Source organism: Anopheles coustani (genome assembly GCF_943734705.1).
Source record: "Anopheles coustani chromosome X unlocalized genomic scaffold, idAnoCousDA_361_x.2 X_unloc_149, whole genome shotgun sequence".
Lineage (NCBI taxonomy): Eukaryota > Metazoa > Arthropoda > Insecta > Diptera > Culicidae > Anopheles > Anopheles coustani.
This window is the reverse complement of record NW_026525103.1, coordinates 12,501-20,138: the sequence shown is the minus strand read 5'-3', so window position 1 is coordinate 20,138 and position 7,638 is coordinate 12,501.

Sequence of the window (7,638 nt, the reverse complement as noted above, 5' to 3'; positions counted from 1 at the left end):
TTCCCGTCCGGGTGCCAAGTGATTGGCAAATGTCTGGGGGAAAGCAACCATATGTTGATTTGTCTGTTAGTGTACTGGGTGTTTGAGGTATGTAGTATCCACGCTTGGTTGGGTGTGTCAGAGGACCGTGAATGCGTTCGCAACCCCAATTGGGGTACATCGGAATGATTTTGTGAACCGATGTGCCCGGCACACACTAAGTTTTGTTGCAAGTTAATAGTGTGCCATGTCCGGGGGGGTTGTGATTAAACTCTGGTGAATTGCGTACTGTGGTGATTGGGGTATGAAAGCCCCGCAGTTGCAATGATCGGACGCGCCTAGCGTGTTCTTTAGTTGATGGTAGGGAAATGAAGGCCCTTGTCAGCTCACCTAAGTATTCATGGAAGTTTGGCATAAGGTCGCTGTGGTAGGGGTATGAAGGCCCCGTCAGCGCATGCACAATCGGGCGCACGAGCGCTTAGCGGAGTCGAATGCCGCTCAAGTGCCTGTCCGGTGCATCGGGTGTGTGTGTGATACGAGGGCAATGAGGTTCGCACGGGGGCTCGCCTCCCGTGTGCTACCGGACTTGACAACATATAGAACGTGGTGTTTGCTCCTCCGGGTGCAATGGGACAATGAACATTCGAACGCAAAGTCGGAATTCTGGTTGATCCTACCAGTAATATACGCTCGTCTCAAAGGTTAAGCCATGCATGTCTAAGTACAAACAGATTTAATGTGAAACCGCATAAGGCTCAGTATAACAGCTATAATTTACGAGATCATCAACCTAGTTACTTGGATAACTGTGGAAAATCTAGAGCTAATACATGCAACATGCCAGGACCCTCGCGGGAACTGGTGCACTTATTAGTCAAACCAATCGCGGGTTCTCCGTGTCATTGAGTTGAAGTCTGGATAATGATGCTGATCGTATGGTCTCGCACCGACGACAGATCTCGCAAATATCTGCCCTATCAACTATGGATGGTAGTATAGAGGACTACCATGGTTGCAACGGGTAACGGGGAATCAGGGTTCGATTCCGGAGAGGGAGCCTGAGAAATGGCTACCACATCCAAGGAAGGCAGCAGGCGCGTAAATTACCCAATCCCGGGACGGGGAGGTAGTGACGAGAAATAACAATATGAAACTCTTTAATGATGTTTCATAATTGGAATGAGTAGAGCATAAATCCTTCTACGAGGATCAAGTGGAGGGCAAGTCTGGTGCCAGCAGCCGCGGTAATTCCAGCTCCACTAGCGTATATTAAAATTGTTGCGGTTAAAACGTTCGAAGTTGATACTTGTCCAACACAGTCCGGCTCCGCCGACCCGGTCAACCCGTGGTCGGTGGGCCAAGTCGGAATCTGGTTGCGACTCAATGGTGTGGTAGGGCACCAAGTCTGTGTCATGGTGTGCCCTTCAACGGGTGCAAGTGTAACATAGAGCTCGACCGCTCACGTTTACCTTGAACAAATTAGAGTGCTTAAAGCAGGGTGCCCAAACGCCCTAGAATAATCTTGCATGGAATAATGGAATACGACCTTGGTCTAATCTTTCATTGGTTTGTACTCAGACCGGAGGTAATGATTAACAGAAGTAGTTGGGGACACTAGTATTACGGCGCGAGAGGTGAAATTCGTAGACCGTCGTAAGACTAACTAAAGCGAAGGCATTTGTCAAGGATGCTTTCTTTAATCAAGAACGAAAGTTAGAGGATCGAAGGCGATTAGATACCGCCCTAGTTCTAACCGTAAACGATGCCAACTAGCAATTGGGAGACGCTACAACCAGGTGCTCTCAGTAGCTTCCGGGAAACCAAAGTCAGGTTCCGGGGGAAGTATGGTTGCAAAGTTGAAACTTAAAGGAATTGACGGAAGGGCACCACAATGAAATGGAGCTTGCGGTTCAATTTGACTCAACACGGGAAAACTTACCAGGTCCGAACTTATGGAGGTGAGACAGATTAATAGCTCTTTCTCAAATTTAAGGGTAGTGGTGCATGGCCGTTCTTAGTTCGTGGATTGATTTGTCTGGTTAATTCCGATAACGAACGTGACTCACATATGCTAACTAGAACGCAGTCAGCGTTAATGCGTCGATGCCGATTGGAACGGGTTAGGACCTTTCGGTGGAGTATGACCTGACACCTTCGCTGTTCGTGTGCGCAAGTGCACTTACGGTACGCTGCTTAGCAGGACAATTTGTGTTTAGCAAAATGAGATCGAGCGATAACAGGTCCGTGATGCCCTTAGATGTTCTGGGCTACACGCGTGCTACAATGTGGGTAGCAGCGTGTCTCCTATTCCGAGAGGAACGGGAAATCACTCAAATACTCACTTAGTAGGGATTATGGATTGCAATGGTCCATATGAACTCGGAACTTCTAGTAAGTGCTGGTCATCAGCCAGCGTTGAATACGTCCCTGCCCTTTGTACACACCGCCCGTCGCTACTACCGATGGATTATTTAGTGAGGTCTTTGGAGATGATCGTTCGCTGATCCTCGTGAACCGCGTCTGCTTTATCGAAGTTGACCGAACTTGATGATTTAGAGGAAGTAAAAGTCGTAACAAGGTTTCCGTAGGTGAACCTGCGGAAGGATCATTAGTGGCCAAGTGATCCTTCCAGAAGTCCGAACCTGCGGGTTGAGACTTCGGCACAAGTTGCCATATGATAATTGACGAAACACTATAGAAGTCCGAACCTGCGGGTTGAGACTTAGGCACAAGTTGCCATATGAACATTGACGAAACACTATGAAGTCCGAACCTGCGGGTTGAGACTTAGGCACAAGTTGCCTTATACATGACTTCGAACAAATACACAAGTCCGAACCTGCGGGTTGAGACTTAGGCACAAGTTGCCTTATACATGACTTCGAACAAATACACAAGTCCGAACCTGCGGGTTGAGACTTAGGCACAAGTTGCCATATGAAAGTTGACGAAACACTAACAAGTCCGAACCTGCGGGTTGAGACTTAGGCACACGTTGCCTTATACATGACTTCGAACAAATACACAAGTCCGAACCTGCGGGTTGAGACTTAGGCACAAGTTGCCTTATACATACATTGGCCAAATAAACAGAAGTCCGAACCTGCGGGTTGAGACTTAGGCACAAGTTGCCATATTATATTCGATCAAACACTAAGTAGTCCGAACCTGCGGGTTGAGACTCAAGACCGTAACAAGATGTCACTATACAAGTCCGAACCTAAGGGTTGAGACTTAATGCGATCTAGATACCAAGTTGACATCCAATACCTGTTGAGCAAAACCAAAGATTCCCTGTTCTCGAATGATTACACTATATAACAGGGAATCTTGAAGAAATCAAGCAAGCGTGAAACAAAGTCATCACTTGGGCATGCTCGATAGCCAACCACATGACCTTAACCTAAGAGAGCATGCAAACCACATGATACCTATAAACGATTAACCCGCCCTAGTTCAATCGTTCACCAAGTGATGACTTCAGTATGGCTAAGAGAAAAACTTTTAAATGGGAAAAACTCTAAGTCCGAACCTCCGGGTTGAGACTTCCGCGTCGGAGGTGGGCGCACCTCCTATCCGAAAGATGATGAATCAGGGGTGTTCGGTCAGCAATGGTCGGATGCCCCGTCGTAGTCCAACTATGACAATCAAAGTCAAGACCTCCGGGTTGAGACTTTCCGCGAGTACAAGCATAAAGGAACACGGACCAAGCCGTACCGAGAGAATCGGTACTAGAGCCCTCGTGGTTCTACATTGAGAGAGCCCTCGTGGTTCTCATTAGGGGCTTTATGCAAGTCGTACTCAATACTGTGGTGTGAAGTATAAAGTATAGTCCTCGCCTGGTCCACGCTGCTTCGGCGGTCCTGGGTAAGATAGTTAATTCTAGCTTGCCCTATAGTGGAATGAGGACACTTAATGCTTCGTCTTTTAGCGGCGGCTAGACTCCTCCTCACGGGGAACGAGTTGACGCGCACAGCGGCGGCTTACGCACTATGGCAATCATGGATGCCTGAAGATTCCGTGAAGTTCTCCCCTGGTCCACGCTGCCTCGGCAGTCCTGGGTAAAATGGAATATTTCCAGCTTGCCCTATAGTGGAAGAGGACTATCCAACAATACAAAGTCAAGACCTCCGGGTTGGAACTTTCCGCGTCGGTGGTGTCGCGCACCGCCTATCCGAAAGATGGTGTAACAGGGGTGTTCGATCAGCAATGGTCGGATGCCCCGTCATAGTCCAACTATGACAACCAAAGTCAAGACCTCCGGGTTGAGACTTTCCGCGTCCGGAGGTACGCGTACCGCCTACCCGAAAGATGGTGTGCTTCTGGGGTATTCGATGAGTCGGATACCCCGTCGTAGTCCAACTATGACAATCAAAGTCAAGACCTCCGGGTTGAGACTTCCGCGTCCGGAGGTACGCGTACCGCCTACCCGAAAGATGGTGTGCTTCTGGGGTATTCGATGAGTCGGATACCCCGTCGTAGTCCAACTATGACAATCAAAGTCAAGACCTCCGGGTTGAGACTTCCGCGTCCGGAGGTACGCGTACCGCCTACCCGAAAGATGGTGAATCAGGGGTGTTCGATCAGCAATGGTCGGATGCCCCGTCGTAGTCCAACTATGACAATCAAAGTCAAGACCTCCGGGTTGAGACTTTCTAAGAGTACAAGCATAAAGGAACACGGACCAAGCCGTACCGAGAGAATCGGTACTAGAGCCCTTGTGGTTCTACATTGAGAGAGCCCTCGTGGTTCTCATTAGGGGCTTTATGCAAGAAGTACTCAATACTGTGGTGTGAAGTATAAAGTATAGAGTCCTCCACTGGTCCACGCTGCTCCGGCGGTCCTGGGTAAGATAGTTCATTCTAGCTTGCCCTATGTGGAAGAGGACTCAATACCCTACCTGTTGAGCTTGAAACAAAGTCATCACTTGGGCATGCTCATATTGCCATACACAATTACATTATATTCGAATGAGCATGCAAGCGACCCTATATAGACCGAACCAAAACGATAGATACCGCCGTAGTTCACCCCCACCAAGTGATGACTTCAGTATGGCTAGTGTGTGAAGTATAAAGTATAGTCCTCCCCTGGTCCACACTGCTTCGGCGGTCCTGGGTAAGATAGTTAGTTCTAGCTTGCCCTATGTGGAAGAGGACACAATACTTAATACTTAGAGTACAAGCATAAAGGAACACGGACCAAGCCGTACCGAGAGAATCGGTACTAGAGCCCTCGTGGTTCTACATTGAGAGAGCCCTCGTGGTTCTCATTAGGGGCTTTATGCAAGTCGTACTCAATACTGTGGTGTGAAGTATAAAGTATAGAGTCCTCCACTGGTCCACGCTGCTCCGGCGGTCCTGGGTAAGATAGTTCATTCTAGCTTGCCCTATGTGGAAGAGGACTCAATACCCTACCTGTTGAGCTTGAAACAAAGTCATCACTTGGGCATGCTCATATTGCCATACAATATTCCATTATCTACTAATGAGCATGCAGCTATATGATTATAACCTGTAAACGATTACCCCGCCGTAGTTCAGCGCTTCAACCAAGTGATGACTTCAGTATGGCTAGTGTGTGAAGTATAAAGTATAGTCCTCCCCTGGTCCACACTGCTTCGGCGGTCCTGGGTAAGATAGTTAGTTCTAGCTTGCCCTATGTGGAAGAGGACACCATACTTAATACTGTGGTGTAATGAACAAAGTATAGTCCTCCACTGGTCCACGCTGCTTCGGCGGTCCTGGGTAAGATAGTTAGTTCTAGCTTGCCCTATGTGGAAGAGGGCATACAAGACAAAGTATAGTTCTCCCCTGGTCCACGCTGCTTCGGCGGTCCTGGGTAAGATAGTTAATTCTAGCTTGCCCTATGTGGAAGAGAGCATACATGAACCAAGAACGAAGGTTATGATCGAGGAATGATTCGACAACTAACCGATGGTATGAAATGTGAAGAATTCAAGCAAGCACACAATCAAGTCATCACTTGGGCATGCTCGATAGCCAACCCTATGACATTAACCTAGTAGAGCATGCGAAAACCAATATATATGTAAACGATGCCCCTCCCTAGTTCAGCGCTTCAACCAAGTGATGACTTCAGAATGGCTAAATCAAATCGGTTCAAAACATACCATCGGTACCCTATTGAAACACACAAGTCGATATCAAACCTCATGATTGTGTAGTCCTCCACTGGTCCACACTGCTCCGGCGGTCCTGGGTAAGATAGTTCATTCTAGCTTGCCCTATGTGGAAGAGGGCACATTACTCAATACTGTGGTGTTATGAACAAAGTATAGTCCTCCACTGGTCCACGCTGCTTCGGCGGTCCTGGGTAAGATAGTTAGTTCTAGCTTGCCCTATGTGGAAGAGGGCATACAAGACAAAGTATAGTTCTCCCCTGGTCCACGCTGCTTCGGCGGTCCTGGGTAAGATAGTTAATTCTAGCTTGCCCTATGTGGAAGAGAGCATACATGAACCAAGAACGAAGGTTATGATCGAGGAATGATTCGACAACTAACCGATGGTATGAAATGTGAAGAATTCAAGCAAGCACACAATCAAGTCATCACTTGGGCATGCTCGATAGCCAACCTCATGACATTAACCTAGTAGAGCATGCGAAAACCAATATATATGTAAACGATGCCTCCCTAGTTCAGCGCTTCAACCAAGTGATGACTTCAGAATGGCTAAATCAAATCGGTTCAAAACATACCATCGGTACCCTATTGAAACACACAAGTCGATATCAAACCTCATGATTGAGTAGTCCTCCACTGGTCCACGCCGCTTCGGCCGTCCTGGGTAAAATGGAACATTCCAGCTTGCCCTATGTGGAAGAGGGCACATTACTCAATACTGTGGTGTGAAGTATAAAGTTCAGTTCTCCCCTGGTCCACGCTGCTTCGGCGGTCCTGGGTAAGATAGTTCATTCTAGCTTGCCCTATGTGGAAGAGGACACTTAATACTTCGTCTCTAAGCGGCGGCTTGACTCCTCCCTACGGGGAACGGGTTTACGCGCACAGCGGCGGCTTACGCACTATGGCAGTCATGGATGCCTTACGTTTCTATGAAAAGTGTGTTCCTCCCCTGGTCCACGCTGCTTCGGCAGTCCTGGGTAAGATAGTTAGTTCTAGCTTGCCCTATGTGGAAGAGGACACGTAGACTTACTGTGGTGTGAAGTATAAAGTTCAGTTCTCCCCTGGTCCACGCCGCTTCGGCCGTCCTGGGTAAAATGGATTCATCCAGCTTGCCCTATGTGGAATGAGGACACTTTATGCTTCGTCTCTAAGCGGCGGCTTGCTCCTCCCTACGGGGAACGGGTATACGCGCACAGCGGCGGCTTACGTTATGGCAGTCATGGATGCCTTACGTTTCCATGAAAAGTGTGTTCCTCCCCTGGTCCACGCTGCTTCGGCAGTCCTGGGTAAGATAGTTAGTTCTAGCTTGCCCTATGTGGAAGAGGACACGTAGACTTACTGTGGTGTGAAGTATAAGGTTCAGTTCTCCCCTGGTCCACGCCGCTTCGGCCGTCCTGGGTAAAATGGATTCATCCAGCTTGCCCTATGTGGAATGAGGACACTTTATGCTTCGTCTCTAAGCGGCGGCTTGCTCCTCCCTACGGGGAACGGGTATACGCGCACAGCGGCGGCTT